This window comes from Rhipicephalus sanguineus, chromosome 6 (genome assembly GCF_013339695.2).
Source record: "Rhipicephalus sanguineus isolate Rsan-2018 chromosome 6, BIME_Rsan_1.4, whole genome shotgun sequence".
Taxonomy (NCBI): domain Eukaryota; kingdom Metazoa; phylum Arthropoda; class Arachnida; order Ixodida; family Ixodidae; genus Rhipicephalus; species Rhipicephalus sanguineus.
The window spans coordinates 106,390,268-106,401,620 of record NC_051181.1 but is presented as its reverse complement, the minus strand read 5'-3'; the positions used below and the strand labels follow the sequence as shown (position 1 = coordinate 106,401,620).

The following is an 11,353-nucleotide window of genomic DNA, read 5'->3' as shown; positions in this document are numbered from 1 at the left end:
AAAAAATAAGAGAAGACAGCCTCGAGGCAAGGCAACACGGTTAGATCGAGGCCACTCAGTAGACGAGCACGCGCTGCCGGTCGTGGCCGATGTTCCTCAGCGCGGGCTGGCACACCTCGCTGAGCAGTCGGGGCGGTCCGCACCAGGGGCGTAGCCAGAAATTTTTTTCGGGGGGGGGGGTTCAACCATACTTTATGTATGTTCGTACGTGCGTTTGTATGTGTGCGTGTATATATACGCAAGCAAAACTGAAAAATTTCGGGAGGGGTTTGAACCCCCCCAACCCCCCCCCCCCCCTTGGCTACGCGCCTGGTCCGCACAGGAGGATGACGCTGTACGAGGACGGTTGCGGAAGGAACTCCTCCATGATTGCCTTCGTCAGCGGGCCCGCCAAATACTGCGCGTGCGTCGGAAGAGGCCTGCTCCGCTGGGGCATCTTGGTCAGCACGTGGCACAGCCTGCGAGACCGGCGTTGAAGACATGGGCCCGCATCTTGGTAACGATGCCGATCTATTCAAACACTGTCGGTTCCCTCCGCGTCGTGGGTTCGGAGACCGTCGTTAACTGCCAGGGTAGGCAAACCTTAGCGAACAGTGGTAGTACGCAGCGCATAACGTTCAACGGATCGGTGGAAAAACGTGCACACACACACGCGTCTCTCTCTCTCTCTCTCTCTCTCTCTATATATATATATATATATATATATATATATATATATATATATATATATATATATATATATATATATATATATATATATATATATATATATATATATATATATATATATAGTGCAAACACTTTGTGCAAATTTGATAGAGATCTCTGCTGGTGTCGCTTACAACTTTCAGGCCACGTATGTCCTCGATATGTAATAATAGTTTCGGCGAGACTTAGACTAATACGACGCCAAAAGTAAGCATCTCAATATGCATAAGTGAGATAAAACAGAATTGTTCGCGTTTACACTCCCCCTTAGCACCTCTAGCTATGAGGGAGCACCTCTTGCTTGCCCACGCGTAAAACCAACGATAAGGGTGTGCACAAAAACGCTGCCCGTATGAAACACATAAAGCGAAGTCTGAGCAAGGTGTTCAACGCATTAATTAGTTCAACCTGCACGCATGTATCCGTGCGTATTACATCTGCGCGTCGCTTATTTCATTTTCTTCTAGTATACTAATGTTATCGTTACATGACTGGAGCAGATGCAAAGTCAGATTTTTGGGAACGATCCGACGCTGAAGCCGTCGCGGCCTCAATAGGCGATTATCCGGACTTCATCCGGAAAATTTCTTACGGCGGATGTTTTTGTGTGTAGCGCTGTTTTGCTAAACGTCAGCGTTGCGAACCTTTCCCATATAGCTAACTTTTCAAAGAAATGCAAAGAAGACAAATTCAATGGACGCTTGGAGTGATGAAAAATCGTTGAACAGGCAATGTCTTTGGAGCCGCTGTTTCGACAAGTGGACTTGTTCAGTGCCAGAAGGAAGACAATTCCACTTATCAAAACGCGGGTTCCAGCGACATTGCCTGCTGAACGATTTTTCCTAACTCTTTAAAGAGCCATAGGCCAAGCTTGTGGACTGCTTTTACCAGCCCTACCGTGACTGCGGGTGTCCGGCAATAGAAATTCTAACAACTCACCAGCCAGCAGCCTCTCCGGGATTACTTAGGAGAATAAAACCTACCTTGATGAACACGAAACAGACACGGACGGGAGCAGTCCACCCGTCCGTGTCTCGCAAGGTCCGTTATGCATTTACTCAAGACGAACCGAAGGCGAAAGCAATCTTCTTTGTCTTCTCAGTCGATGTGTTGATCCTGGTCTGCCATCTTTCGAAAGCTTTCTGCGTCTATCGTGGTTTTATTGCGATAGCAATTATATGGACAGTCTCGGCTGGTTTTTTTTTGCCGTCTCCGTCGCCGCCGTCATGCACCGTATATATATATATATATATATATATATATATATATATATATATATATATATATATATATATATATATATATATATATGTATATATATATTTATAAAATAATTAAGAAATACTTTCCGACGCGCGGAATCGAACGGCCGACCGTTCGCTCCGCAGCGCACGGCGTTAGACGGCTAGGACACGAAGAGTACCGTCTTTCAGCATGCTAACGGCGAGCTATTTATATACACCATTTACTCCAGCGTGCTTTCTTACTCATCAGCGAGATGGCGCGAAGTGCGCGAGGGGCGCGCTTTACATTAAAGGTCATTGCCCCTCACGTAGCGTTGAGCGCGCGCGCGCCTCGGTGCACTTCGCCCTACGGGGCGTGGTCGCCTGCGTGCGCCTCGTGGAGGGAGCAGGGGGGGGGGTTGTATCTCTTGTGCTTTCACCGCAATGTCCACGATGTAGTTACAGAGCGTACAAAGGTCACTTCGCTCGCTGCAGCGGCCGCGTTTCCGAAACGAGCACGCTGTTCAAACAGAAATAAGTAAGAACTGTGACACTTGAAAATTCGCGCTCGCCCTGTGTGTGTTCTTTTCGTGCGTCCTTTGCGGTTCAGCGACGCGCTGGAAATTTTGGGCTGCTTTCCGTTCTTCGCGTTACATTCCAATTTGTTGCTATTGCATTCATTGCTTCGCCGTTGCCGCGAAACTGTGACTTTTTTTCACTGCCTCCAAGATCGGAGTCACCTCATCTGGTTTCGCATTGCGTCATGGCGTCACAAAATTTTGCAATCTGTGACGTCATATGGTGACGTCATCACGTGATGATATCTTGCTTCCCTCGTCCCCGACGCCGCGGGACGCCTACGGTCAAGTTTCGCGTCTAAATAGGCATCTAAGGCTTTCGCCTTAAAAAAGAGTGTCACTTGATGCTCGGGCTACTAAAATTCCGCCCCACGTTGGTCCTCTCGAAAGCGGTACCTGAATGTCCTCCGCTGGTGCTGGGCGTATTCGTCCAGCTCCTTGTGCATGATTATGTCCTCCTCGGAGTGGTTCACGTCCACCATGGAGACGCGCGTGAAGGCGTTCACGTCGGCGAACATGTGGCGCAGCAGTTGCAGCATGGGCGTCACCCCCGTGCCGGCCGCCACCAGGCCAATGTGCCAGGCGATGCACAGCATGCTATCGCTCTCCATCACGAACCGGCCACGACCGGCGTACTCGAACTTACCCTTCGGGCCCTGAACCTTTGAGCGTGAACAACGACAACAATTAGATAGTGCGAGACACTTGCCGTGTACTAAACAACAACAAGAAATGAACGAAAGAAGGGCAGTTTTAAGCGCTCGTTTTTCATTGAGTGACACGACATTAATGAAAAATAAGAGACAATCAAGCCAAGGAAACTATAGGGGATGTTATTTGTAGTAATTGTGATATAAATGTGAATACATTAAAGTGGATGAGAAGATAACTTGCCGCCGGCAGGGACCAAACCTGCAACCTTCGAGTAACGCGTCCAATGCTCTAGCAGTTGACCTACATACAACAAATAGTAACTCGTAATAAAACTCACGCAGTCGCTTACGCAATCGCTTAAGACGACTCGGAGGCGGAAGCCATCTTCTTTTTCTTTTCAGTCGATGCATTGATCATCATACGCCCCCGACCGAAAGTTTTTTGCACCTAACATGGTTTTTCACTGCCTCCGAGATCGTAGGCGTTCCAAGATTTCTGCACCTAATCTTGTTTTGCGCTGCCTCCGTGATCAGCCCACGTTTGACCAAGCGCCAAAATCATTTGATAACGTCATCATGTGACGGCACACTTGTCACGTCGTGAGAACGTCACAAATTTTGGTGATCTGTGACGTCATGATGATGTCACATGGTGACGTCATCACGTGATGATTTTTTGCATCACTCGTATTGACGCCGCCCACGCCGGACGCTGACGTGCAATTTTCAAGTTTGATGAGGCATCTAGGGCTTCCGCCTTAGGAAGTGCTGGTGCTGTACGTGCCAAAACTACGAATCATGATGAGATGCCGTAGTGGGGGGCTCCATATTTTGACCACTTATCCACTTAAGGTGCACCTGTATCTAAGTACACGGACGTTATTGCATTACGCCCCAATTGCAATGCGGCCACCGTGACCGGGGGCAACACTTCAGCCTGCTGAGCTATCACGACGGGTAACGGATAGTAACTGATCGCTCAGTACACAGTTTAGCAGAAACACTTTACATTTGTTCGTATTGTCAGTGACAAGCCACCTTGACAGCGCAAGAGGCTCCCGCCTACCAAAACTATAACTGCAGAGATGTACGCAGATACGACCAACTCATCCATCAAATGCAACTAAGCTGTTGTGTAAGATAGTTCGCAAGCCTTTCATCAGCCCTAGGCGCCTGACGCGGAATAGGCAAACCTTTTCGAACGTAAGTGAACTTTCCTATTAGCCAGGCAGCTTCGCTAATGGAATGTCTGATATCACCACATTGACATTTTATTTTACAAGTCATTATAACGTAAGTCGTTTTTGTGAATACGGACCCTGGTTTGCCCTTCTCTGTAATCTATCGGAGGTTAGAACAACAGAGCTGTACTAGTTGGTAGGTACTCGTATTAAAGAGACAGAGCGTGCAAACATGGACACAAGGTAGTGTCCTGACCTCTCTTGCTTCCGTGTTTGCACACCTTGTCTCTTCAACATCTATCGAAGAGATTGTGAGAATGTTTTAGTGACATACAGCGCAAATACCTCATTACATCCATGTCAGTGAAAAAGTTCAAATATGTGTGTTTAATAATAATAATCGTTGGGATTGAACGTCCCAAAACCACGATATGATTACGAGGGACGCCGAAATGGAGGGCTCCGGAAATTTCGACCACTTGGAGTTCTTTACCGTGCACCCAAATCTAAGCACACGGGCCTCAAGCATTTCGTCTCCATCGAAATGCTGCGGCCGCGGCCGGTATTCGAACCCGCGACCTTTGGATCAGCAGTCGGGCACCGTAACCGCTAGACCATGGGTCGGCAACCTGCGGCCCGCGGAGCAATATTATGCGGCCACCGGCACGACGTCAGATCTCTCCCTCCGTCCCCCTTTCCCTTATCACTTCCTATCTGAAGGCCGACATGGCAGTTCTGACCTCAAACGGGGTTAGATAAAAACAAAGAAATATCCCTTCCATTTGGCATTGTTCCCCATCTTCACACTTAGCCAGATGACATCTTGACTACTTTTGGTGAGCGAATTTGTTCCGTACCAAACGTCTCATGGAAAGAGTTCGGTTTTTCGTTTTTTGCTTGTAACCTATATTTGTAGGGGTGTGCGAATATCAAATTTTTCGAATACGAATCGAATACGAATATCCACCTTCAAATATCGAATCGAATATCGAATATCAAAAGAAAAATGCCTCCACAGTAACAGTATTTTATTTAACATGTAGCTATTTGAAAAAAGAAAACATTAACAGCCTGACTGGCAACAAAACATACAATGCTATCTCCAGAACACAATGTCTAGGCCAGCACAATGCACATCACAACACAAGCAAATATCACGGCACAATGAAAGTAATGAATACATGTTATCATGAAGAAATATGAGTTGCTCCACATGATCAGGCAGCAGGCGCTCCCTTGTAACAGAGACAACCCCCCCCCCCCCCCATTACTGAAAAGGCACGCTCGCTTGGAACAGAAGTGGCTGGTATAGGGAGTTACATGGGGCAAAGGTTTGCCAGATTGGCGTATCTGAAGGTGCCTACAGTACGCCACCAGTCCCGTGGGTCACTGTCTTTCTTCAGAAGTGGTCCCGCATAGTGAACGAGTGGTAGTGCGGCAAGTGACGGCCGCATAATATTGAAAATCTATGGTTACATGATCGCCAACAGCGCTGCACGTTGGAGATGCACCAGCAATAAATCATACGTATTGGGGCGCTCGTCGCAGGCAGATATCGTGCGTCCGTGTACTTACGATGTTTATCGCTCCTCTCGGCAATGTTTTTAGCGATACGAACGCAGCAGAAATGTGGAAGACGAGTTATTTTATGCATGATAATCGAATCGCACATTCGAATTTTTCGAATATTCGAAGTTATCGAATATTCGAAACTTTTCGAATACACGATTTTCGAATCGAATACGAATATTTCGAATGTAATATTCGACGAATATTCGAAACATTCGAATATTCGCACACCCCTATATATTTGTAAATTGCAACCTCGTAACACGCGTTCTGAAAATAAACACGATATATATTCCAGTTTTGTACATTATTCTCAATTCGCAGAATTTTTCCTCGTCACCTGCAAAACAAACCCCCACTTCCCCACCACTTCCAATCGACTTGCCGTGCGACCCCTACCATGTCGGCTTCGTGCAACTCGGCCCTCCGCCTCAAAAGGTTGCCAACCCCTGCGCTGGGCAACCACAGCCGGAAATATGTGTTTTGAACACCTGTGCTCTCGCGTACATCCTTCGCATGTTCCTGTATGGCGCGCCAGCTCCGTTGTGTAAACTGCACCGACTGGCTTCTGAATAATCAGTACGCCTGCACACATTATCTCTATCAATTACCTACAATAACCATCATGGCACTCCGCCATTCGACTTCAATGCAAAAGAGCGGCGAGCCCGCCCTGAGACCCTCCACGCTTTGAAAAGTAGTCCCTTTGCATCGGCGGAATTTATACAGTAGTAATAGGCACATCACCATTACTTACAGTAAACACTGACAACCAAATCGCCTCTAGCGGAGATGATGACAACTCTTAGCATCAACAACTGTCTTGGAAACGGATATTGTAATTGGTTCTGAAGTGAGCTAGTTTTTTTCAATTTCGCATGTGAATATATGCACGCAACACATACAAACAAATGTACGAGTATACATAAAGGTTAGTGTAACCAGCCCCCCCTCCCCCTTCCGAGGTGTTATACAGTATACTGAATGCGTGGGAACGTCATTTCGACTGCACGAGGTGCATATACCTGTTACCGATCACCGCAAACGAAGCGCTATTCTTGAGCATATATTGCATATATATAGTTTCTTACAATTTTGCTAGAGGGAACTGTGGTGCTGCGATCGTTCAGCGACTATGGGAATGGTGCGTAGTTCGCGGATTTGCCAAGTCTTCGTGCTTGCCGCTTCGAACGCACTTTGTCGTTTTGCTTTTTGTTGCGGTTTGGCTTTGTTTCGAATACAAGAATGTCCTGTGATGAACATCGTGAGCTGATTTGAATTGGGTAGCCTAAAATGGTCAAGGTGGTGAAGTTGGACCGCTGAACATTTGCTGAATTTCGTCTTGCGACAAAGCGGCTGCAGGCCACACGGAGCCGAAATAACGAAGCTTAGGTATATCCACGTGCTACCCATAATTCCCATGTTGGTTTAAGCGTCATGCGTTGCAGTTCCCATAGATGCTAGCGCCAGATTTCTCTCTAGCGTACTATATTGAAGTCCTATGCCTCTTTGGGGTTTTTCGCAACACTGTTGCGCGAGAGAGCGTGAGACTCGTTGGCCTGCGCACATACCTGCACGGGATCACCCGGTAACAGGCTGTCCAGCGTCTGCGACATAATCCCTCCATCTGGGTATTTCAACGAGGTTCCTTGCCGATACACCTTGATGACGATGTCCAAGGTGCCGCGCTGGTCGCACATGCTGATAGGTGTGTACGGACGCACCAGCAGCCGCTCCCCGCTGCGCATGCTCAGGAACACGTGTTGACCGACGGCACAACCGAGCACCTGTTCGCGTACGGAAGGTAAAAAGAACAAAAATAGCGTGGGCTTCAACTACCGAGTTTACTCAATTATGCAACGCGCACATGCTTTTGCTATAGAGCTTTTCTAGAATACCACCTAGGCGTCATATACACTGGTACGAACAAAGCAAAAGATACAGTAAATGGCTTCCTAATCCCTCCTCCACACCTCCATCGTTGCTGAACAAGACTGTCATATGTAAACCACTTGTATGCCACTGTGGTGTCCTCCGTTGATCCTCCATGTTCATTCTTTAACAGCCTTGGAAAGCTTGCCTATAGTGTTCCATTTCAATCCGTATTAAAGAGAGAAAAGATTAAAGTAGAACGGCAGTTGACTATACCGATCTCCGAGCCTGCGTTCTCTCGTATACTCCGGGAACAGTAACTTCGTCGTAGCGCTAGACATTTTGGTGATCAAATCTAATTCAGTTACGACCATCATCATCTTCATCATCATTATCATCATCATCATCGCCGATCATCATCAGGATGCTTTGACGACTGTGGCGACGAATGACGCACTTACGAACGAAAAGCTTTGCGAGTTCTTGCCGTCCCCCGCAGTGGATGTGAGCGAATAGTGTGAGTCAATATATCTAAATATGCGCATCTACGGTTTCAAGCGAACCTTAAGAGTTTCAGATTTTGGTGACGGTGGCGTCGTCATGGTACGCGAAAAACCCGACGGCGGCGAGTGCACAGAAATACGGCCTTTGAATGTGCGCCGTTTACATGCGTATTTGTATGCGCAGTTTTCCAATAATTCATGCTCTCGCGATTGTGGGCTTTTCGTCGTTCAGCCATTTCCGCTATGGCAATCTGATATTTTATCGAGGTGACTTGGGATTTCATGTTGCCACATTTCATTGTTGCCTGGATGTGAACGCATGACCGTCGTTGTTGCCTGTAGCAACTGAAGTGCTGCGCTGCTAAGCACGTGGATGAAGGTCCGATTACCGGCTTGGAGGAAGGAAACAGTTAGGAGGGAACATTGCGCAATGTGAAAGAAAGAAAGAGAGAGAAAGAAAGAAGGATAGTAGTTAACCGCCAACGTGGTCTAGTGGTTATGGTGCTCGACTGCTGACCCAAAGGTCGCGGGATCGAATCCCGGCCGCGGCGGCCGCATTTTTGATGCATGCTTGAGGCCCGTGTACTTAGGTTTAGGTGCACGTTAAAGAACCCCAGGTGGTCGAAATTTCCGGAGCCCTCCACTACGGCGTCCGTCATAATCATATTTTGGTTTTGGGACGTTAAACCACATATATTATTATTAGGAGTAGTAGGTTAGGTACGCACACGCCAAGCTTTGCTTGCCTCGATTTTCCCTGTAGGAGAAAGGCTCCCAATTACTGGGTACGCTACTAACCGGGTCCTGGCTGGGCAGCTCGAAGCGTAGCAGCACGGTGTTGTGTGTCACCTTCAGCCGCTCCTTCAAGAGCACGATGTAGTCGCGGTGAATGTTCTTCAGCAGCCGTGCGGACTTCTCCGGGCTTACTGCGTTGTGCCGAGCCCACAGGATCAGGATACCGGCGCCGGCCGCTAGAAGCAGCAGCGGTTGGCGAGTGCACGCGTCGAAATGCTCGGACAAAGGGAGCATCGTGAGTCGGCCTCGATGATGGAGGAAAGAAAAGCTGCTGCGGCCGTGCAACAAATGGCGGCGTAGACGTGGCCACGAGGTGGACGATGGCGATGATAGTTCTTTTCCAATAGCACGCATACAGAGTGGGCAATGTGTCTAAAATCGGGTTCCGGAACTCCCATACAATAGTTTGAAAGAACGAAAGACGAATAATAAGAAGAAAAAGAGGATGAAAAATAGAATGACGTTTTAAGTCTGGCTAAGCATAAGGTATTGACGTATTGCACGCTAGCAACATCGCTACACCCGTCGAGTCCTGGTAGCATGAACGTTGGTGCCTACGTGGTTTTGTCGCTGTTAGGCAGTTTGCTTAGCCCGTGCTAGGGTACAGTGAACCAGGTTGAAGAAATCTGCAGTGAACCACTGTAGCTAGGTCGCCTAACCACCCTGCCTGCACGTTTTCACGTGGTGTCGATGCCAGCGTCCAGAGAGCATTGTCGCTGTCCAGGAGTACAGCCAGACCAGTGGGGTGAATTCACGTTTGCGCGAAGTCGCGTCTTCTCTCTAGAGAAATAGTGGTTTCACAACGCTTATGGTACACTCTGCGTTAGCAAAAACGATTATTTCTGCAAGCCTAGGGTTCTAATGATGATTCCAAGCAATGTCGCATACCATGTTGAATTGAGGTTCCCATTTCTGGACCACATCACTGGTAATTGACTTCCTGACATGTCAGTGCAGTGAATTCACGCAAAGCGTGTATTAGTGCTCTACGCCTCTAAGGACGTTGGACATTTTACGTTTATACCACTACGTATTTTTAACTTATGAAGAAATTTTTATTTTATGATTGACCAACTGCAAACCACTTTGCACCTTTAAGCGATTTGAAGAAAGCAACACACCCTTTCCCCTCACAAGAACTTGCAATAATGGGAGTGTAAGGTTGTATTGCTTCCTCAAATAGCCTTTTGGTTTGCGCAAAGGTCTGGTTTTACATATAACACTTTTTAGGAGCTCAGAGTGTTAATGGTTATTGAAAGACCTGTAGCCCACACGACAGACTGCTAGCTAATAATTAAAACGCGCAAATAAAGAAATGTTGAATATTACGCAGATTTAAATGAATGGATCTGCGTGTTTTAGGGCTACCTACAAGCACACCTTAAATTTCAGCCAATTATGTGAATGCTTATTGCTTAATTATGTACAACAGAAATATCTCAACCGGCACTGAGTGGCGGTTCAAGATCCCATGGCTATATATACCAGATGGTCGGTGCATGACTGTGCAGCGCGAGCGCTCTCTCCATTTGGTGTTTTACAATGCTAGGTTGTGCGCATGGTTTGGTGCGTATCTGCGCCTTCTATGCTGATGTAATTGGAAGCTCCCTCATTGGCAGCCTGATTGGTAATAAGGGTGTGTAGGCGATTGGCAACCCCCCATAATATGGGCATTTTCATTCGTAAAATTGCCCTCTTCCTAGGGTTAATGGTTTTTGTTGTAGATGCATTAAAAGACCCTTAAGGGTGTACAGTGATTAAACTGTCCATTGTGCAATATAACACTTAACGCTATTCAGAGCCAGGTCTGTAAAGATAAACCACCAGAATTTCCTCTTCCTGTGTTCCTCTTGATTGTCACATTGAAATTTCCAGAGAGTTATAAAAGCCAATCTCGACGGTCTTTGTTTTCCTTACAACACATGCCAGAAGTTAGAAGCTAACGTGATAGCCACCATGTTTTGGCAGTAGTCAGCAATAGCCGTACGTCATTCCTGTTTTCTACTGCAACGCGAGTTAAATATAGGCAACGTCTACATGGGAATATAAGAGAGCGCGACCTAGGTCGACTGACGCTACCTTGCTTACTGCACGGTGAGCGTCATTGCAACGTTTCTCAGAACGTTGAATTGCACATCTTATAGCAACTCCGCACGTAACAGGGGCTTCGCGAGTGGCGCTAATAACAACGGCCAACACGGTATTTTCGTTTACTTCTAGAGTTTATTGGTAGACTCCGCCAGCGAAATACCGCCGAAAAACGCATTTGAA

General features: G+C 47.1%; 1 protein-coding gene across 1 annotated transcript in view; it reads left to right on the top strand.

Moving 5' to 3' along the window:
- LOC125756112 (uncharacterized) overlaps positions 1–11,353 on the top strand; it is a 109,155-nt gene that overhangs the window by 23,496 nt on the left and 74,306 nt on the right. The window lies entirely within an intron of this gene.